Here is a 23,886-nt window from a genome sequence, read left to right on the forward strand (position 1 = left end):
AGTCAACAGTTCATTAATCACCTTGTCGATCCAAACAATGAAAAGTGTGAGGGACAGTGTGCAGCCTTGTTTAGTCTCTTGATTCATATAGACAGCTGGTATACCATTCCTTACAGTACGGATCCTTATTTCATTATTTTTGTATAATGAACGAATTGCCTTAATCAGACGTGTTGGGACTCCTAGTTCCTTTAATGATGCCCGTATTATTTTAAGTTGTATCCTGTCAAACGTCTTTTAATAATTGATAGAAAAATAAGCGGGTTCTTTTCTCAGCTACTAGTGTCATAGTAAACAAACAGTGACTACGTAATCTATCTTTTCTAAAACCATGTTGTGGGTCTAAAATGCGTACTCCTACTGCTGGTATTAATGTCTTGTTTACATTAGTTCATCTGACGTAATCTATTTATAGAAACCACCATAAACCTGTTAACCAAGCTTCTTAATGATTGCATGATATCACTCGCTTACTTTCAAAATACTGTTAACCCATTTACGGCGTCCGAAACAGAGGTCAAGTCGTTAAGTGAATTTAATAAGGTTTATATAATAAATTTTAATCTTCAGTCACTTTTCGTTACCTACATTTATTGGCGCGAATCTCTTCGGTCTCTTCATTATGAGATAGATGTACATTACTTTCTAGTTTTAGATTCCTTTCACGTGTGATGCGGTCAGTCTGCTAGGTGCGCCAGAGGCGTCAAGTAAAGAAATTTGTGCCCCCTTCAGAAATACGGATTTACTCAAGTGTGCAAAATTGAGTGGGTTGTATGTTCAGATAGTCTCAGGGATGTCTTTACTTACATTTTTTCTGGGTACATACGCATCTGGCAGCCAGGGCACGAGAACAGACACAGCACCATCGCTTCAGAGGTCCAAACTTCTTTGTCTTCTAGCGACTCCCAGTTGCTAAGGTAAAAGTTATTTTGTACACTAAAGATTGATAATTTTTTGTAGAAGAATATTTATGTCATTGCATATGTTGTACAGTGTGATTATTTAGAGTTTACTGGTTTATTTAGTTTTAATTTTATATATAGCGCTAGTGTCCGTAACGTGGGTGGCTGTAGATGATTTAGCAGAATTATTTCTGTGTTAGGTATTTGTGTGTTCACTTCGTCGTTTTCAGAAGTTTCTCCCATTTTGGCCTACACATGCTCACTGTCACGCTAGAAGGTAATAGCACTGGTTCATAGTGTTCCATTTATCTTCATCGCAGCAGATAAACTTTTACCCAGAAGTAGAAAATAAGAAAAGTATCAGACAAATGATGTTTGCTAACAGAATGGCATTAACCAGTGTGATTAAGGAGCATGTTTTATCAATTCTATATAGTTAATTTAAAGTCGTAATTGCCATTTCCTTACAGTGTCTGAAATTTTGCGATAACTCGATACATCTCTAATGTTTCTTTGAAATTGATTTGGTTTTTCCCACTTTACTCATAAAAGAACATACTTGCTTTTCGACAGTTTTCGTTGGGGATCTGCTATTAATTATGGTGTTTTCATATGCATAAGCAGAATCTGTTGTGACAGCTGCGTAATAATACCGTAAAATTTCCTTTTGCGGTGTATTATGAAGAGGTACAGGTTTTGTCTACCATGTGCCTAAACAGGGGCCAAGGATGTGTTCAATTGCTGTCACGTCCCGAGAATCAAACCTGTGAGGTGGAGGTGTAGAGCTGGGGATATCGATAATTACCGCCACCTCGTAGCGTTGTTCCCACGGCCCATCCGAGGCTGGAATCGTGTGTGAGCGATGGACCGCTGAGCACCAAGGCCATGGCCATCGAAAGTGCACCGATAGCGCCCCGATGTTACATCAGGTGACGATCGATAACAGTGGTCCATTAGGTCTCCTGTGTGAAATCCGAAGATTTGTAAGCAAGAAAGTAGCTGATTTTATTAAGAAAAACATAAAAGAGAATTTACATAACTTAAAACTTGTATAAACAACGTTAATAAATATATACATAACATCGACAGTAAATACACATACGAGTCTAGCATTATATTAAATAATCTAACGGACGTGGGTTTAATGCTGTTTAGAGCTTTAAAATAAAAAAGATTTTCGTCATGTCATCACAGCATTGTGTATTACAACTATGGATATCAGAATGTAGGTTATATATATATGGCACTTGTATTAAGCATAATAAATAAATCTCTGTTGTCAGTTCTAGCTGGGACTTTTATTTTTTTTTTGTGAGGCGTAAATAACCTTTCCCAATAGTAGTTCCACACATGACCCTCCGATATGTCACACGAGAATGTGCATAAATATAATAGACAACAAGCAAAGTTGCTTGTAACGTTTTGGTCATAGAGAAACCCTTGGAAGTTTTTGGTGTGAAATAATTTACATGAGACTAAATTATTTTGTAAAACAGTGGCAAGAAATTTAACAAGTTCCTCCTCCCACATGATTCTACTGTTGCAAGAAATAATTAATTCCTGTGTTTTTTCAGTATTCATAGACAGGTAAGAACCGGAAAGTATTAGATAAATGGTTTAAATGGCTCTGAGAACTATGGGACATAACATCTGAGGCCATCAGTCCCCTAGAACGTAGAACTACTTAAACCTAACTAACCTAAGGACGTCAAACACGTCCATGACCGAGGAAGGATTAGAATCTGCGACCGTAGCGGCCACGCGGTTCCAGACTGTAGCGCCTAGAACTGCACGGCCACGCCGGCCGGCCAGTATTAGATACTCACATAAGTTTGTAGCGATTTTGGTTTGCATATTCGTATTCCTGCAGCTATGGGTTTGTTTATCGAGTGTCATATTTTATTTGTAGTTCACTGTTGGTATTTGAATCGGGTGTATAGGTACTGCATTCTCTAAGCCAAAAATCACGACATCTGCGTGTGGCATGTGTGCAATTGGTTCGTGAGCAGCAGCGACCATTTCGTAATCTGTACCTTTACTGGAGACGAGAAATGTTGTCTATATGCTAACATATGGAAAAGGAAGGAAATGATGAGATCAAACAATGCACCAACTCCCCGTACTAAGACCTGAGCGCATCCACAAAAGATTATGACATTAGGAGGTAGTGAGTGGAACTGTAGGCGCCACAAAATGGAGTGCCAAGTGGAGAAATCGGAACATTTCCGACACGTTCTTCTGTTCGAGTTCAACAAAAGAGTGACTGCATCAGAGGCAAAAAAAAAAAAAAAAAAGAAACATTTGCGCAGTGCATTGAAATAATTCCATTGGACAGATCACGACAAGAAAATAGTTTTGTCGCTTAAAGGTGCTTTATTTTAACATTACTGACTATCCAAGTTCAGAAAGACGTCCGAGGATTGATGAAGATCGCTTAAACGCATTAATAGACAATGATCGGTTCCCTGTATTCGAGAACTGGAAAATGTAGTGAAAGACGATTATTCCACCTTCGTGCTTCTTTTACATGCAATGGGGAAGGTTCAAAAATCGCAAGAATCAGCGTGTGACCATATGTGCTTCTCTGCATGCTCGTCATCCATTGGCTCGTGAACAGCACGGACCATTTCTATCCTGTACCGTTAGTGCTGTGAAGATATGATGTCTTTATGATAACATAAGGATAAGGAAGAAATAATAGAAACCAAAGAATTCAGTAACTCTTAGTACAAAGACCTGCGTGCGTCCACAAAAGATAATAATATGCATATGTGAAATAGCGGCGGTCTGTTGTACTGCGAATTGCTTCCCCGAGGTGTAACCATCAGTGCTGATGGAACTTCCTGGCAGATTAAAACCGTGTGACTGACCAAGACCTGAACTCCAGACCTTTTCTGGCGGAAGTAGGGCTGTGAGAAAGGGGGCGTGAGTCGTGCTTGGATAGCTCAGATGGTAGAGCACTTGCCCGCGAAAAGCAAAGGTCCCGATTTCGAGTCTTGGTCCGGCACAAAGTTTTAATGTACCAGGAAGTTTTATATCAGCGCACACTCCGCTGAAGAGTGAAAATCTCATTCTGGGTCACTGCTGACATTTATTGTCAATAACTGCGAAATCCTGCAGATACAAAATAAGAACAACGACGTGCACTCATGCTAATCCACGATATCGCCCTCCCGTATTCGGCAAGCCTAATAGAAACCACTATACAAGATTTGATTTGGGAAGTCATTCCGTCCCCATCTGATTCACCTGATCTTAAGACCTCAGATTTTCACCTTTACAACTCTCATAGATCAACCTCGAAGGTACTTCGTTACGGTTAAAAAAATGCTCTGAACACGGCCTGATGAGAGGAGGAGGAGGAGGAGGAAGAAGGCGACGACAAGGAGAAGGAGATTAGTCTTTTAAGTCCCATCAACAACGAGGTCATTAGAGGCGGAGCACGGTCTCGGAGTAGTGAAAGACGGGGAAGGAAGTCAGCCTTACACTTTCAAAGGAACCATTCCGGCATTTGCCTGAAGCGCCTAAGGGAAATCACGGAAAACGTAAATCAGGATTTCCGTCGTCCTCCCGAATGCGAAATCAATGTGCTAACCATTGCCCTTCGTCACTCTTTGTGGTTTGACGACTTCTTCGCCGGAAAACCACGTGATTCCTACAGTTGCGGAATCTAAAAGTTATCCCTGCAAGAGTACAATGTTATAAATAGTGAAGGAGACAGGATTATTGACAACTAATCTCTTTGTTATGTGTATCTATTGTCTTTACTAAACTTATGGAGTAACGCTATGTACTTAAGCATCAATCTAATACACCTACTTCAAATAAAGTAGAAGCATCTACCATATTGTATTGGGACTTGTAACGATCAAACTGATTCGGTCTACGTATAAATAACAGTTTCAAGGACCATTTTTACATTCCTTCGTTAAGTCATTCATCTATAATACGTGCAAATGGGCCCCAAGACTGAATTCTGAGAAGTACCTCAGGTCAAATGTAAAATAACTGGAATACAGATAGTAGAAGCAAAGAGTTGGGGCTTAATTAGATAAGTATGACTGGATAATTTCAACAGCAGGTACAGAAAAACATACAGGTTTTGTTTGAGCAGTAGAGTACTGTGACACACAGTAACATAGCCCTTTGAGTAATCAAAAAACTTCGTGAGTACAATAATCGCTGTTCACATTATTGCCACCTTGTCTTGGGACTGGGGTTACTTTAGCCACTTTCGATGTTCTTCACGTTCAGGGATTAGGTGTGAGCTTGTCCTATCTTGGTAGGTCAGCTTCTTTCAAGTGATCTCAATTTAGGTCTTCCAAGACATCTTCTTTAACTTGCTGTGTACATATTTTATGTGTCTTAATAATAGAAAATGCTTTGAGATCCTTTTCACATGATCCCGTAATGTTGGTTACTGATTCAAAATTTTTCATTTGTTTTATCTCATTCTGTGGATCATTTCATGTTTTAGTACGTGGAAATATTGTGTCATGTACCTGAATCTTATTCCACTATCAATGTCATCCGTAGGTCAGGTAATCATTTAGATATCATAATTTCCATAATACTTGAAACTTATTACTTTTTCTATTGTCTAGTCATAACAGACGATATTGGGTGTTGCAAGTTCAACTACTATAAATGTCTTCATGTTCTACTCTGAGGACATTAAGTTTAGCATTGGGAGAGCAATATGTACCTTATTTTCAGCATCAAAAGTAATTAACTTGCCGTCAGTCAAGTCTCTCATCTCAAACGATTATTCTCGTATGCGGAATCGCAATTAAACGTGGCATTTATTTTGTCATCAGTAATGATTAGCTTGCATGGTAATTACAAATTTTCTGTGTAATTTTCACAAAGACAGTTTTCGTGATGACAGTTAAATAGGTTTCTTTGATTTAGTCACAAACTGCAAATTCTTCTAAGCTTTACACAATAATTAAGACCATATAAACATGGTATTTTCAAAAAATACTTATAACCATCAAGCGATTATGCTTTCGTGGTGTAATATTTTCACTTGTCACTCCCCATTCCACCCTTTAGGTGTTGAATTTCCAAAGGTATTGAATCACTTTTTTATTTCTGATTTATCAAATACCGAATTTCGTAAATGTAGCTTTAAAGTTGCTTTCAGAATTCTTTAATAATGTTTCACTAAAAAAACTTCTCCACAGAATTTAACCCGATGAAGTGCATAATTTCCAAAATTTCAAAAATATTTCTTCCAAATTTTTTGACTGAGGAACCAAATACCAGTTTTCTAAATATACATTCAAAATTTCTTTAATAACGATACATTTAAGAAAAAACTTCAATCCCACTTCATCCCTCACCGCAAGGGTTAAACTAAAAAAAAAAAATAAACACAGAAACAAGAGATTTTTTTAAATTTTCTCCAAGAAGTCAAACAGCAATGTTCTCAGCTTTAGCTTAAAAAAATGTACTAATAATGAAATGTTTTCCTCAAACTATTCATTATGCAATTCCTTCCCTTAGGGTGAATTTGTAATAGCATTGAACACCGATATTCCTACTTTCTAATAGGGAAGACAAATACTATTTTTTTATGGATGTACTTTAAAATGCTTCAACACTTTTTCAGTGATTTATTTTTAAAAAAACTTCCGCGCATTATTTCAACCCCTTAGTGACTTAATTTCTAAAAAATGCTGAAACAAGTATGTTTTTTTTAATTTCTGACCAAAAATCTGAATACCAATTTTCGAAGATCTGGCTTCAAAATTGCGTTAACTGCGATGTCTTACAGAAACTTTCGTTCTACTTAAGAGCGAAAATGTGAAGAGTCCCTTCTTAGGGATACGATCGACACCCTCTGAAAATTTCAAGTTCCTATCATTAACGGTTACCGCTGGGCAATGATCCACCTGTGAATCAGTTAAAATACACTCCTGGAAATGGAAAGAAGAACACATTGACACCGGTGTGTCAGACCCACCATACTTGCTCCGGACACTGCGAGAGGGCTGTACAAGCAATGATCACACGCACGGCACAGCGGACACACCAGGAACCGCGGTGTTGGCCGTCGAATGGCGCTAGCTGCGCAGCATTTGTGCACCGCCGCCGTCAGTGTCAGCCAGTTTGCCGTGGCATACGGAGCTCCATCGCAGTCTTTAACACTGGTAGCACGCCGCGACAGCGTGGACGTGAACCGTATGTGCAGTTGACGGACGTTGAGCGAGGGTGTATAGTGGGCATGCGGGAGGCCGTGTGGACGTACCGCCGAATTGCTCAACACGTGGGGCGTGAGGTCTCCATAGTACATCGATGTTGTCGCCAGTGGTCGGCGGAAGGTGCACGTGCCCGTCGACCTGGGACCGGACCGCAGCGACGCACGGATGCACGCCAAGTCCGTAGGATCCTACGCAGTGCCGTAGGGGACCGCACCGCCACTTCCCAGCAAATTAGGGACACTGTTGCTCCTGTGGTATCGGCGAGGACCATTCGCAACCATCTCCGTGAAGCTGGGCTACGGTCCCGCACACCGTTAGGCCGTCTTCCGCTCACGCCCCAACATCGTGCAGCCCGCCTCCAGTGGTGTCGCGACAGACGTGAATGGAGGGACGAATGGAGACGTGTCGTCTTCAGCGATGAGAGTCGCTTCTGCCTTGGTGCCAATGATGGTCGTATGCGTGTTTGGCGCCGTGCAGGTGAGCGCCACAATCAGGACTGCATACGACCGAGGCACACAGGGCCAACACCCGGCATCATGGTGTGGGGAGCGATCTCCTACACTGGCCGTACACCTCTGGTGATCGTCGAGGGGACACTGAATAGTGCACGGTACATCCAAACCGTCATCGAACCCATCGTTCTACCATTCCTAGACCGGCAAGGGAACTTGCTGTTCCAACAGGACCATGCACGTCCGCATGTATCCCGTGCTACCCAACGTGCTCTAGAAGGTGTAAGTCAACTACCCTGGCCAGCAAGATCTCCGGATCTGTCCCCCATTGAGCATGTTTGGGACTGGATGAAGCGTCGTCTCACGCGGTCTGCACGTCCAGCACGAACGCTGGTCCAGCTGAGGCGCCAGGTGGAAATGGCATGGCAAGCCGTTCCACAGGACTACATCCAGCATCTCTACGGTCGTCTCCATGGGAGAATAGCAGCCTGCATTGCTGCGAAAGGTGGATATACACTGTACTAGTGCCGACATTGTGCATGCTCTGTTGCCTGTGTCTATGTGCCTGTGGTTCTGTCAGTGTGATCATGTGATGTATCTGACCCCAGGAATGTGTCAATAAAGTTTCCCCTTCCTGGTACAATGAATTCACGGTGTTTTTATTTCAATTTCCAGGAGTGTATTTCGGTTTATGTATAGAGATGTTTTGAAACTTAGGCTTACTAAATCTACTATCTGCCCTAAAGATACGCAATATTTGTTCGACCTGGTAAAGGAAAATAAAGACAAGTTGCACTATTCGGATAAGCAGGACGAATAAAACGATCTTTTTCTTGCTGGAAAGGAAGGTTATTGCAACAGGTCAGACTAAGGCTACTAAATAAAACAAGTTGCTGTGTAAAATACCTATGACATTTTCTCATTTTAACGATACTCACGCTAGAACAAAGTCCATCTTAACGCCTATACTTGCTCATAGTTTGTACTATTACGTTCACTTATGTAGCATATTCTTGTTACATATCCTCTCTCTCACTAGCAGCCCGGGTAAGTGCGGATCGCGATCTGTTGTCCAATGAACGGAAAATTTTATCAGTCCATAAACAGTTGGGAAATACCGACCATGTTTATCAGTTTTGTATGCCAGCTCAGTACTACACAGTTCTCTCATACTCAGTCATCTGAAATTGTCTTAGGGCGACAGCACTGAACGTCACTTTACACCACCGAAAGAAAGTTACAATATTCCTTAAAATATCAGAATATTCGGAGAGTTGTTTATGACTGCTGTCAGCTTTTTCAGAACATGATGAGCAAAGTACCACACCTTTACAAAGCATTAGGACACTCAAGCATAGGGCTACATCTATTAGAGCTGAATTAAGACTTCTTGGGACGAGCGTGGGCCAACCTCTTCGTCTTGAAGATCGCGCCACTGTTCTCTATCCTGACTGACTTCATCACTAATTAGCCGGTCTGCTGCAGAGCATTCCACGGACCTCTCCACTTGTCCCCGACTCCGAAGTTACTTTAATTATTTACCAAAGATATTATTTTCTAAAACGCATGCAAAATCAAAGTAGTCTCGTTTTCATTATAATTAAGAAGAAAATTTAAAATTTTGCTTCGAAGATCGTGAAAGTAAGTATTGAACGTTAGGCGTATAGTACCATATAATTGCGACTCGATTGTAAAATACGATTCGTGAACGGTTGAGAGTGAGGAGTTGGCAGTGCATGCTGCAGATCAATATTTGAAAGAAACCAATTATTTTACTTTATTTTTATTTATTTATTTTTTGAATCCAGTACCGCATCAAAACTACGAAATCGGCATGAGTTTATTCTCATGTGGCTTAACAATAAATATAAGAAGCACTCACAGAATTTATAACAACGCGTTTTATGCAGGCCGTTTACTGTCAGGATCCGATCCCTATCCCCAGGACTGGACGCGCACTCCGCCTGGCAAGCTTCACAGTTTCTCTCAGTAAGATGGTTGTACGTGGTAATAACATTTAAAATGCGGTCCTCACTAAACATGGAAATGAATAACCGTTACGCAATAATGAAAGTAAGGAAAGAAACAACTTCAGATTATATACAGGGCATGGAAATCCCAAATTTTTACCGGCTCCAAATAAATATTTATGAAAATCTGGTAATTTTAGTTAAAGGAACTATTAACGTTCAAATACCTTTAGGCAGGCAATACGAAAGTATAATTGAAATAACACATAGCCCAAGGTGGATACACGTATATCAAACCCAGAGGCAGTGCTTTGAAACTTTACAAATTACGAGTATATTACAAAAAGTAGAGCCACATGCCACTGCCAGCTCACTGAGGAAACAAATGAAACCTCAAAAGTTAAATAATTTTACTTAAAGTCGGTCTTATGCAAACGTACCAGCTACTCGCTGTGGAACACAAAGACCTCAAAGTTTGTGTTTTAAAGGCTTCTCTCTTAATTAAATATCTTTTGTGCTCCGCTTTCCACAAGTCACGTTTCGGCACCTACCTGTAGAAGTAGCTGCACACGGTAGCTGCGCACACACGCTGGTTCACCAACTGAAACCTTGTGTAACAGGATTCTTTGTCAAACTAAATGAAAAGACAAACATTTCCTTTACAGTTTCATAAAGCAAATTCTTCCTATTTTTAGTGATGTCATTGATTTCATGTAGATGATGACCAGATCTTACACAGTTTCAATATTTGTAATAAGTAAATTTGTAATAAGTAACTAAGACAAATGGACATTTGCGAATCACACTAAGGACAGTAATGTTACATTTTCTATTGGTCTTGACAGTAATCCTTGGTAACAGTGGCCATAAAAATTTATTAATAACCATAAAAACAGTTCTAAAGTGCCTTACTGGTACACGAAATATTAATAACTTTCACACAACATACAAGGAAATAATTGTACATACACTCGAAGAGCTTCAGTCGGATTATAACAGGTGCTGCTCACAATCTACAGTTGAATTCACACATTATATTGCAATATAACGGTTCCTGATGCTGATTAACTCAAATCCGGAATGCACGGCAAATTTTTCTGGAACTGGAACATGGCAATACGTACTGACCCAAATTAAGTCGAAACTAACAGTTAACGGAGACTGACTGAAATTGGGCGAGCGCCGGCCTTGCGCTAGAATATTCGAAGCACCTGGTCATTTTAAATTTTTAATAACACGATTATCCAGAAGCAGTTTACAAAATTTAATTTTAATTGACTTATTTACTTTATTATCAAAAGTTACCTGTGAGAAGTTTAAAATAATTACAACAGTTTTCATTTTTAGTACATCAGAACACAGCTGTGTTATCCACTTTTGCACTCCTTAATTCACTGTCTGCCTTTCGCTTCATGCACACTTTTTGAGTCCCAGTCCATAGCACAAGCGTCACCCTGGGGTTGCATGCAAGAAAGATACAAAACCTTCCCTAATGAGCTTCTTATATTAGACCAACTAAGAACATACGAAGATAAATTTACGAATGTCATACAAATATTGAAAATTATATTGAGTTTGTCATGACATCCTAAATTTCTCGATAAAAAGCCCGCCGGCCGCGGTGGTCTCGCGGTTCTAGGCGCGCAGTCCGGAACCGTGCGACTGCTACGGTCGCAGGTTCTAATCCTGCCTCGGGCATGGATGTGTATGATGTCCTTAGGTTAGTTAGGTTTAAGTAGTTCTAAGTTGTAGGGGACTGATGACCACAGCAGTTGAGTCCTATAGTGCTCAGAGCCATTTGACCATTTGAACCATAAAAAGCCCTTTCCAGAAATAAATTCTAAAAACTATTTTCTTTCTGATTCTGTCACTGTATACCAGCATCCATATATATTTTCTGTCTGATTTTGGCAAATATATATATATATATATATATATATATATATATATATATATATATTCACAAATCACTACTCAGTGTGCCGTCTTTTTAAATAGCCTTAGCCAATCAAAAGAAACATAGGATTTCTAAATAATTCATCGCGTAATAATAATAATGAGCATAAGGCATTGATGGCTGGGAGACCTCTCGCGGGGCGGTTTGGCCGCCGCTCCACAAGTTCTTTAACGCCACTACGCCGACTTGCGAGTGAATGAGGATGGAAGATTCACAACATCCAGTCATCTCAAGGCAGAGAAAATCCATGATCCCGCAGGGAATCGAACCTAGGACCCCGTGCGCGGGAAGCGAGAACGCTACCGCAAGACCACGAGCCACGGACATTCATCCCATTATATACGTAATAATAAAAATAGTTCAAAGAAATACCACTAACTTGTCTTGAGAAAATAGACATAGAATTTTAACTTAAAATATCAATCACAGAGTGTTTTAGTATATGGAATTTGTTGGTCTGGCCATTTGAAACATATTGCTTCACCATAGATTTATAATGCAGCACTCATCAAACGTTTTGGCTTTGTGCTTTCTTTTATACTTATCTTCTTCTTTCTCTAAAAATTGACTGTTACAGACTTGTTACCAAAACAAATTTCTACTCAGAAGTACTAATGCAAAAAAAATTATCAGTAAAACGTTTGACATAAGAAGAAGAGATTTAAGAACTTATATTTTTAGAAAATTATGTAACAGCTGTATGCAAAACTTCATTAGATATAAAATATTCCCTACTCCACCTCACTTGCTTAAAAACTGATACCGTATATGTGGCAAACTGTCAGCCAGTCTTCACTTTAGTGCTTCTATCTTTGTGTAAGAAAACCAACTGGTTAGACTGTAATACTCGTTGATAAGTAATAACGTCAACGATGAAGTAGAAGGAAGACTGATAATGCGAAACGATACACAGCTCACTTTACACGTTCAGTCATTATTGATTATTAACAGATTCCCAGATTCATGAGTAATACACACCACCTCACTCATTCTAACAGGACAGCAAACGAAAATAGCAATGCCAAGAACATAAAAATAAAAATTACCGGATGAAATGTGAAACTTTAAGCGAATATTGCTATTTCTTTCAGATGATAGAACGCAGCTATCAGTCACCGTTTTCTGGGAGGTTTTATTCGGATCTAGATTTCGGCTAGAGCTTCGCCATTATCAAGGCACCATTTCATAGAATCAGTCTAGTAAGTTAGTCCCCTGTTGTTAGGGCCGAACATCAGGGCACTGACGTACTACAACATGCATTGATTCTATGAAATGGTGCACTGACAATGGCTAGGTACTAGCCGAAATCCAGGTTTCTCGACCTGGAAGAAAAGGATGACTGATAGCTGTGCTCTATCATTTGAAAGTCATATTACAGTCGTTGAGTTCACCCTCGTTCCTAATGGAAGGTAACCTGAATGTTAATACTACAAATAAATTACTGTGTAATTAATCGTACAGCGAGAAAGTATTTAGGCAATATTTCGAGAATTTCCATGCATGAGAATTTTGTTTTTAGAAGGAAGTTATAAAACTTTGGTTTTAGGTAGCTATTAATATTTCCCAAAATATTTAAAACACACCACTAAAACTAGTGCAGCAATTAACAGTTGTTACTGTGAAAGACTACACGTATTTCGTCCTTATTTGTGCATACTGAATGACTTCAATAATTCACATATCGGAGTGTGATTTAAGCGATCTGCACTTGTACGTGTGAGAGAGTAGGCGTGTAATGAGCGGGTGCCGGAACGATAACAGGCCGCTTCCTGGGAGGACAAGTCTTGAGTAGGACACGACGTCACAGAGATGAATCTTACAGTTTCCTAATTTTCAATGCATATCACTATACCACTGGTTGGTAAACATCTTGATCGGTCCCTCAGCTTTAATCAAGTTTTTGGGCACCTTTGTCCTACATTAGATGGAAAACTATTTTCGGTGTTTGTACACAACTTTGTAGGAAAAACTTTCAAACTGTGCGTCGGAGGATTTGCGTTGTTAGTAGTGTCAGTGTCATGACTTGCCGTTAGGCACCGGTACTGGTACGGTAACGCAGAGTTGAAACGTACTGTTACAGACAATCAAGACAGAAACTTTCTGGCAGATTGAAACTGTGTGAACTGTGCGAAAGGCAAAGGTCCCGAGTTCGAGTCTCAGTCCGGCACACACTTTTAGGAAGTTTCATTTCAGCGCACACTCCGCTGCAGAGTGAAAATCTCATTCTGGAAACATCCCCCGGGCTGTGGCTAATCCATGTTTCAGAAATATCCTTTCTTGGAGGAGTGCTAGTTCTGCAAGGTTCGCAGGAGATATTCAGTAAAATTTGTAAGGGTAGGCAGAGGTAAAGCTGTGACGACGGGGTGTGAGTCGTGCTTGGGTAGCTCAGTTGGTAGAGCACTTACCCGCGAAAGGCATAGTTCCCGAGATCGAGTCTCGGTCCGGCACAAAGTTTTAATCTGCTAGGAAGTTTCATATCAGCGCAAACTCTGCTGCAGAGTGAAAATCTCATTCTGGAATTAAGACAGAACTCGTGAAGCTGTTTTATCGAAACAACAGAAGTAGTGCTGCCACTCTTTGCGAGAACCGATGCACTAAAATCCGGGGTTGAAGAAAGTTATTGGGAATTTCAAATTAACTGGCGATTTGGAAATTTCTCCTGGGACTCCAGAAATTATTGAAGAAGTTACTGTTGCCATGGCTGAGAATTATGGACGCAATGTGTATTCTTTAACATGAAGATGAACATGCCGTGCAAGGTAGACAGCATCCCACCTGAGATCTCCTGGGCAGCAGTAGCGCAATCTGTAGTGCAGTTCAGGTGGTCGTGGATGAAGGTGATAGTAAAACTGAGCAACGTTCATAACCAGGAACATTAACGTGACGCAATTAACAAATATTATCTCGTCACTTTGACATTAGAATATGTATCATTAAACGGTTTGTTCGTAATTTCACTTCTGCATGTCCTTACAAATGTTTATCCCAAGTTTCATTGTCCTACTATGACTCGTTTATCATGGAGGCCTATTAAGTAGCGAGTTTAAATACAACCGCTCTATACCCTTTTCATTTCTCTGTCAGCTGCTTTATAACCAACACACTATCGGAGATCTGCCCTCCCAGAATGCATTTTACAGATCTGAAAGAATTGAATAATATAAATCGGTAGACGGAAGTTTTCCGGGAGCTGCGTCTTCGCTTGTGCAGAGGAGCTTGCTTGCGCGCCCCTACCCACTAGACTCTTCCGCGAAGCGCGCTCTCTATGTTGTTCGGCTTCCGGCGTGTAGGCGAGGCTTTCTTTGCCGCCGTCAGCCCGGATCAGGCGCAAAGCGGAAGTTGTCCGGCCCGATCCCCAGCTGGTTCGCCCCGAAGGCCAAGAATTGGAGACGATAAGCTAGCGAGGGAGTGGTCAGCGAGACTGCCCACTCTATGTGCGTTCGCTCTCTTCCGCTGCAGTGAAAACCTTACCTCGCCGGATGAAAAAGCTGTCTTCTGTCTACCTTTCCCAACGCATCTTCGAGAGACATCATTCACAACAGATTAAGAGTTATGGAAAATAAAATTTTGCTCTGGTGCGGCTCAGATACAAAGAAGATATTAGTCACTTTTTAACAGCGATTTCCTAGCAGAAATTATTGAATCAGTGGGACTAAATCCGGAACATAACAAATTATGAACTGCAACAGTACAAAGAACTTGCAAACTGGATCAATACAATAAAAAAGCTATATCACTGTAATGGCTGAACAAGGGTCTCAGTTCGTAGTGCAATGGCTGGGGCGGCTAGATATATATTAATTGATCCTAATTATAAAGACAATAAACCTATTTTATTACAATAATGGGAAACTAAATTAATAGTTCACAAACTATGAGACTCAGTCTACGATTTAAATTTTTCACTTTAGAGAAAGCCAACTTCAATATGAATTGAAAGAATTAATTAAAATTAGCCTTTTTCTAATAATGTAAATAAAAAGACGTGTTTTTATTCATACCAAAATGAAATATAATCAATATGCTTGTAGAGCAATTGATCCAAAAGACAATGGCCGAAGATTTAAACAAGTCAGGCTACAAGCTATGCTATATAATGCCTCTAGTTCTGAATAGTAACAGCATCCTAAGAGTAACCGGATCAGCAGCTGCACTTGTCACCAGTCCCAGCAGATGCAGAACTAACAAGCAACACAGTCAGTAAAACACACTCAACATGCGTACTGCTGGACCTGCAGCACGCCTGCACATGTCCCTACACAATATTGAAACATCTTAAAGCAATGGGAATGGTTATTAGGAAAATACAAAATCAATGGGTTACTCATATTAGGTCACAAAATGGGAGGCAAGCTTGGTATTTGCCAAAGAGCTAGCTATTTTTTCAGACTCACAGTAAACAACTACTGGACAAATAGAGTAACTCTAGAGTGCAAACTGAGAAAGCACACTTACTAAGCTCCTTTGAGAAACTCGAGTTTATGACAAACATTCAAACTGCCCTAATAATCGTGAAAACTATTATGGAAAAATTGGAAGAATTGACAAGTTCAGAATCAAGAGGAAGTAATTAAACAGGATATTTCGGAGAAAGAAGCCATTAAGCTAGAGTTCATGAGATTAGAACAGCACACTCCCTCAGTAACAGCGTCTGTAATGAAAAACAAATACTCATCAAAGCTGAAATTACACATTACTCGACAGTAAGGGTACAGAAGCACTTTATACCTTATAATGTTTAACTCTAAACAAATGGCGATGATTGAAGTACTGACAATCACAGAAACAAAAATACTGAGCAATATATTAGGTCAGTCAAAATAAATACAATACAGGAAACGTCATAATAGTTGACTTGTACACATATCGAAAGAATTGCATGCATAATTAGGAAAAGAACAATAAAATGGAGAAATGACACATCCAACTGGTTGCAAATAATTGTTTAATACATTTCACTTGGTTTCGACACCTCCAAGGATGTCTTCATTAGAATGCAAAATTTAAAAGCCCTATAAAATTAACACATATGAAAATAAGTTTGAAGAATCAACCAAGGTAAGACATGTGATAACTCGGGAAGGTTACTTACGTAAAGTTACATTACAACTCAGGGTCTAGGGCACAGATACTTAAGCCAAAAATTAAAAAGAAGAAACCTTCCAGCCTTTTGTATGCACATCTTACAAGGAACATTAGATCGAGCGCCCCTGTGGCTTACATTGCTACTACGGAAGGAAATAAAGACACAAGTTACGCCAGCTATTGGGCGCAGACATTCACGTATGCCGATTTGAGAGATTATAACAGAAATAATCGAATTAAACAGCAGTTAGCTATAAAAAATTAAATTGAAATCATGGAAGCTTAATGTATATATGAAAATACAAAAATATATTAGGAGTTACGGAAATGCCTATTAAGTAAAATACGGAATATTGAAGAGTATTTACACAAACAGCTGCACAGTCCAAGAGCATCTGCATGAATTGCACTTTGGTAGTATACCAGATTTGAAGACAAAGTTATTATATAACTAGAGGCAGGATAACGCAATAACAAGTAAACAAATTAAAAGCCCCGAGCAGTGGATTAAAGCCACTGTTCGTTGAGGATGAGGCCACCGTTTTTAAAAATACGCTGGAAAATTTCCAGCTGTAGAGTACGTCGAGCATGTGATCTTCCTTTTCTCCATAAAAATAGAAATTTCTTCAACTTTTTGACAATTAGCCAAAGTTCAATTACGTACATCAATACCCCAGTTTCGAAATAAATGTCTCTTATACCTGACACTGGAAGATCTTCCAGGTTGTACTACATAATAATCAGGACATCTGAAAGTTACTGAACTATGTGTTTGGTCGTTGCGGACATCACATGACATCCGTTGTAGTTCGCTGTTGATCCTTTCACTCAGTTTCTTATTACAGAGGCCAACCAGTTCTCTGACTGGACAAACAAAATTTTTCAGTTCAGGTGACTTTTGAACTGACGACCCTCCATGCAAGAGTCTAGTATTATAGTCGCAACTTCACAGTGACAGTGTCCATCTGAGCTATCCAATCACGACCCATGACCCGTCCTCAAAGCTGTAATTCCGCTGGTACCTCGTCTCCTACCTTCTAAACTTCAGAGAAGCTCTTGTTTCAACCTATCACAACTGTCACTCCTAGACGAAAGGATATTACGGAGACACGACTTAGCCACAGCCTGTGGGGTGTTTCCAGAATGAGATTTTCACTCTGCAGTGGAGTGTGTGCTGACATGAAACTTCCTGGCTGATTAAAACTGATTTTTAGTAGAAAACACAGCTTTGCATCCATATATTTTAACTAGAAAACGACGAATTCTATAAGTAACAGGGCTTAAAAATGGAATCGAGAAAACTTTTTATTTTATTTTATTTGCTCGTCACTGCTAGAAACAGCAGTGATGCCTAAGGAAATTACTTGAGTGACAGTTTGAACTTTGAAGATTTTTCAGATAACGAGTAATTGTAACCTGTTATTAACTGCAATACTTTTTATGAAATTCATCACATCCTTAAGCTAATCTTGTGACAGAGATACAGAAACTGCACAATGAGTGGGTGATTGGACAAGTGCTTTCTTATGGGAATGGGGATGCACTGAACTACTAGTCACAATCTGATTTGTATTAGTAGGTTTTCGAAAAATAGCGAAAGAAAGTCTGTCATTTTCTACGGAAACACTTACGTCCAAGTATCGTAGGTGACAAACACTAATTTGTAATTCATGGGCAGCTGATTTTCTCTAGAAGACTACTAAAAGTCACAATCAGATGCTTAGTATCTTCCTGGGAACAGCTGTATATGATCAAAAGCCGTATACGTAGCAAGAATATGTCAAAATAGCCAGATCAGTAGCTAAAAAGTTATTGAAGAATTTCTCTTCCAGTGAATTAGTGAAGATATAGCTAACATACCTGCCAGTGGACTACCCATTGCCAGGCTGTCAGGCAGATGGTATAATTTCCAACTGAAAAGTTGTATTTTACTACTGTTCTTAGTAAACGATAAGATCAGTGATTTACTTATCATAAATACCTTTTTCTTAAAATAAGTACGTTTATTCAACGATGTGAGTCGTTGTTTCAACAGGTACATTACTATAAAGTTTCAAAATATCTAGTGATAACAATTTAGCGTCCTGATTACACTTCAGATCTTTGATTCTCCTGACTATGAACTGAACACTGCAGACACAATAGTTATTTCGAAAAACAAAGGACTTTATATTTTATCGTGGAGAAACCTTGCTAATTCAGGATGTGCACTGTTCATACTGTACGAAGTCGAATTTATCGAATGGTGAATTTTTTGTATCTTAAAGTGGAAATGCGATTTTGGAGCCTGTTGGTTCATGTTAATAAGCTATTTCTTGTGATAAGGTTCAAGCAGGTGCTTATCTCTGTTCATAGCAAGGATGATTTCTTTTTGTACTATACAGGTCTGATCCTCATCTCGCTCCGAAAAATTGTTCTATTCAAAAAATATTTATGTCTTAGAGACATATTCGTTCTCAGAAGCAACGTTTACAGCATATCGTTTGTCAGATTTTGTTACAAGGGCATCGTTTTCTTTTAGCTTGACATTAATAGTTTCAATCAGTTTCTTATCACAATCAGAAAGGTTTAAGAGCATGTTTGTCCAAATATTGCGCACATCATTAGCTTCCCTCGTTTGTCGAGAAGCGCCCATTTGGACGCTGTCGCGGCGGCGGCCGATTTAGATACCCTCCGCCCGCGGCGCGCTCCCTCCGCCGTCTGCGCCCCGCGCCACGGTAGCGCGGTGGAACAGATTGCGACGGCGTCTGAGATGACGTCGGTGTGATGGCTCTGTCCGCGGTGGGCGCGTTCACAGGAGCTCAGTCGGTCAGTTCACCTGATGATGGCGACATGTTTGATCGCCGATATACTGTGCCCGTTGGACACTATAGACCGGCAGTACACCCGTGGATATTTTGATTATCAAATACGCCGGGAGAAACTCAAGAATCGAATCTCAGTCTTACTCAGAATTCTCTGAAATATTAATGCTCATGCCTTTGTAAACAACTTACATCGCATTTTTACAGGTAAAATGCTTTTATGTTTAATCATCTTCTTCTTGTGTCTTTTATCAATACACTGTTATAGTTGTCCTACCCGTCATTTAAAATTCAAAAATGCATCAATTTTAAAATTAAAATGTAAGCGAAAAATTTATGTTAGTCTAAGATATAAAACATAGGCCTGTTCATGAAATCTGTCCTTTGCCTTCTATAAACAACAAATTTTATTGGAAACAATTTTTTGTACTAGGCACGGAAATGTTTTTCGATCCTTCATGCACTCTTTGATGTTAAGACAGGAGTTAAAGTAATATGGTAAAAGTAAATTTTCATCGCAATGCTTATTCGTTTTATAGCCATACATATGTCTTCCTTAAGTCTTTATATTTCAATATAGCCTTATATGACTGGGCAGGTAGAAACCTTACGGTTTTCAACAAGGCTGTCTTACAGCAACTGTGTATAAGTTACAATGGAGAACGAACATAGCTAACCAGTTGTATATAATTATTCAATACATGCACCTAGGCATCGACACCTGCAAGGATAACTTCATCAGAACAAAAATTTTAAAACCCTTCAAAGCCAATCACAGAGAAATAAGGTTGACTGCAACAGTAACAAGGATGAAACATGTCATAACATAGAATAGGGGATTTTAATGCCCAACTCTGAAAGTGAAACAATTACAATGATACAATTGTAAAATGGTCCCCACATAAAGAAACTAATAGAAACAGACAAAGACTCATTTAAATTTGTAGAAACATGGGCTCATCTCTAAATCTACATATTTTAAAAGAAAACCAAGAAGCTTACGATCTGAAAATATCCTGACTGGACAATAAGAGAGTAGTACTTGCAGCATGTGTGCATAGACCGATTCTTTTACAAAGAAATTAGAAATGTTCATGTACTGAGATGAACAGCCACAGTTTAAGATCATTATTAGGTCAAAATCAAAATCAAATTCACTCCATTAAGAGGAAAAAAACGGAGCAACTGAAGGTAAAGTAACGTATGACCGCATAAATTAACCAAAAATGATGAATATCAGAGAAAAACACGAAATACAATAGTAAGGAATAATATTGAGGACCCAATACAAATTTTAAAACAACACACTGAAGCATTGGTTCCAGTAAATCAACGTTAAAGACATGCACGGTGGACTGCGGAATATGATGAAATTCAAGAAGAAAGACATCAAGCGTGGACAAAATTCCAAACTCGCAAAACAGAACTAACTGCAACTAACCTCAACAACATAAAAAAGAACATTCTCTCAAATTATCAGAAAGGCAAAGCGGCAGTATCTAAAGAATCTACTTATTGTATTGAACAAAACTACTACAAAACCAATTCCAGAGAGTATTTCAAAGCCTTCGATGAACAATTATGTAATCACAACCCTCCCACACTATTGTTGAGAAATCAGATGGACGAACAGCTCATAAGAACAACGAAAACGCCGAAATCTTGACAGAAGGATTCAGCAAGCGCTTGAACTGTGATGAAACTGAAAAGTTTTTATCAACATAAACAAGCACGCCCATGAAAACCAAACCAGAAAATGTAAACCCACCTACAGTACAAGAAATAGAAATTGCACTTAAAGAAATGAGTAACTACAAAGCACGTGACGAAAATCAAGTATTTGCTGAAATGTGGAAGTATGCTGGTAAAACAAAATTTGGGCAACGGTAAAATTCCCAGAAGAATGGACCACACCTATAGTTAACCCATTTCATGAGAAAAGGACAAAAATTATCCACAAAAACTATAGAGGAATCTCGTCTTTGCCTGTATCTACAACAATTTTTCCAAGATTTTACACAATATGCTCACAGAACATCTGCATAAGGAACTGTGAGAATACCAAGGAGGACATGGGGAAACTGTGCCAAAAAAATCATTTCTCTGATATGAATCATGGCTTAAGACCAAAAACGAAACAAGCCTCCCAATTATATTATATATTTTATCTGTAGACCCACACTGTCAAAAACTTTGAGACACTTCAAACGACTCCTAAAATTAATTAAACTTATAGAACTCACCCTAACACACAAAGTTTCGAAAAGTAAATCGAGAGGGGAAATTTTCTGAATCATTCTTGGTAAAAACTCGTTTAAGGCAGGGAGACGGCCTGACACCACTGCTTTTTAACTGTGCCCTTGAATATACAATGAGGCCATGGTACAAGGACAGTATAATGAAATTAAAGTTTTATCACAAAATCCTGAACTGTTTAAAATTCAGTGATGACCTCGGTCTTCTCGTCAACAACATTTAAGAAACCCAACAAAAAATGCACACTTTACAGGAAATAGGCAAGAGTATTAACCTTAAAATATCTTTTGAAAAACATAAATAATTATGACGGAACCGCCACTGCCGAACAAGATTATGTTTGGAGAAAACAACATAAAAGTTGTTGGAAGGTTTAAATACTTGGGAGAAATAATAACACCCATCTGAATGAGAAACCGTCAAAGCAGTGTAGAATAAACAAATTTATTAACACATATATTGTTACCAAGAACACATACAACAAAAAATGCCTCTCAGTAGCCACAAAATTGAAACACTGCTAAGCAGTCACACAGCCGCCAATACCATACGCTAGCGAAACTATATTTAAAACAACCAACTCTCTAGCGACAGACAGATTACTCAAACTAAAAGGAAGGATAGTCAGAAAATGTATAAATAAAAAATACCAAAATGACGGAGTTCTGAGAATAACTTCAAATGCAGTTTGTAAAGAATTAGAACCAGTGTCAAGTGAAATTAAAAATAAAACGGGTTGCTTTCCTAGGACATTTGACGAGATCAACAGAAAGTAGACGTAGCAGGAGATTAGCTGAGAAGTTACAAAATAGTAGGAGTGGCATTAGATGTATCGCAGAGTTCAAGGAGGACATGACGAAATTACAGACTATGATGGAGGATTTGAAAGGCAAGACAGATGCGCGCAAACTAATTCTGTATGAACAAACCATACTATTAATAAGAATTAACAAACAGAGAAAGGGAAGGGTCATCTCAAAGTATGAAAAAGTATTGTGCCAACAAAATAGGAAGAACCTAATTAATAATATTGTCTAAAGTGGTCCAATTTATGCTATAAAATAAAATATTAATAATAATAAGAAGAAGAAAAGTTAATTATGTAAAGTTACATTGCGAGAAGGCAATAGTCAAAGTTTCGAGCAGACATATTCTAACAAACACTGCCCGAACAGGTCTTGAAGGTCGAACGGTACCGACCGGCAGCCGTGTCATCCTCAGTTCTAAGGCGTCACCGGCTATGGATATTGATGGACATATGGTCCGCACACCTCTCTCCCACCCGTTGTCAATTTTCGTGACCGGTGCCGTTACATCTCAATCATGTAGTTCCTCAGTTGGCCTCACAAGGACAGAGTACACCCAGCTTGCCAACGTATTTTTAAAAAAGGAGCAAGTCCCTTACCTTGTTTGTTTACTAAGTAAGTAATAACGCAACTACATTTTTTTCAATGAAAAATTATACCATAAGCGAGACGGCCTAGCAATGGGTAATCCACTGGCAGGAATGTTTGCGATGTCTTAATTAATTTGCTAGAAGACACATTCTTCAGTAACTTTTCACCTACTGATCTGGATATATTGTTATACTCTTGGTACATATACAACTTTTGTATCATATACAGTCGTTCCCGGGAAGGTACTGAGCATCTCACTGGGATTTTTAATAGTCCTCATGAGGAAATCTACTTCCCTCGTGAATTAGAAAATAATGTCTGTCGACTACAGTACTTGGACCTTACCTACTGCTACAGACAATGATAGACATTCTTTCGGTATTTTTTAAAAAACTGCTAGTGCCCACTAGTTCAGTGCTTCTTCATTTCCACAAAAAAGCATTAGTCCATTCAGTCATTCATCGTGCAGTATCTCTGCCGCAAGACAAGTTAATGATGAGATGAATCTAATAAAACGTATTGCGGTTGATAACGGTTATGAACCCTTGTGTGTTGAAAACATCTTTAAAGTCAGAAATGCCGATAAAGTGACTACTTTAGTCATTTGCGCTGCTTATGACGCTAGGTAAAATAGAAACAGGTTCTTCGACCCCATTTTTTGGCCCTGTTTCTCATAGAATTCTTCGTCTGGTAGTTAATATATATGTATCAAAGTTGTGTTTTCTACTAACAATAACTTGCAAAAAATTTTATTGACAATCTAAGGCCAACTTTGCTCCTAAAACAGTTCAAGAGTGTCATACGTGTCCTATTTATTGTATATGATAAACTGGAAGATCTTTCAAAGTGAGGTACAG

Source organism: Schistocerca gregaria, chromosome 1 (genome assembly GCF_023897955.1).
Source record: "Schistocerca gregaria isolate iqSchGreg1 chromosome 1, iqSchGreg1.2, whole genome shotgun sequence".
Classification (NCBI taxonomy): Eukaryota; Metazoa; Arthropoda; class Insecta; order Orthoptera; family Acrididae; genus Schistocerca; species Schistocerca gregaria.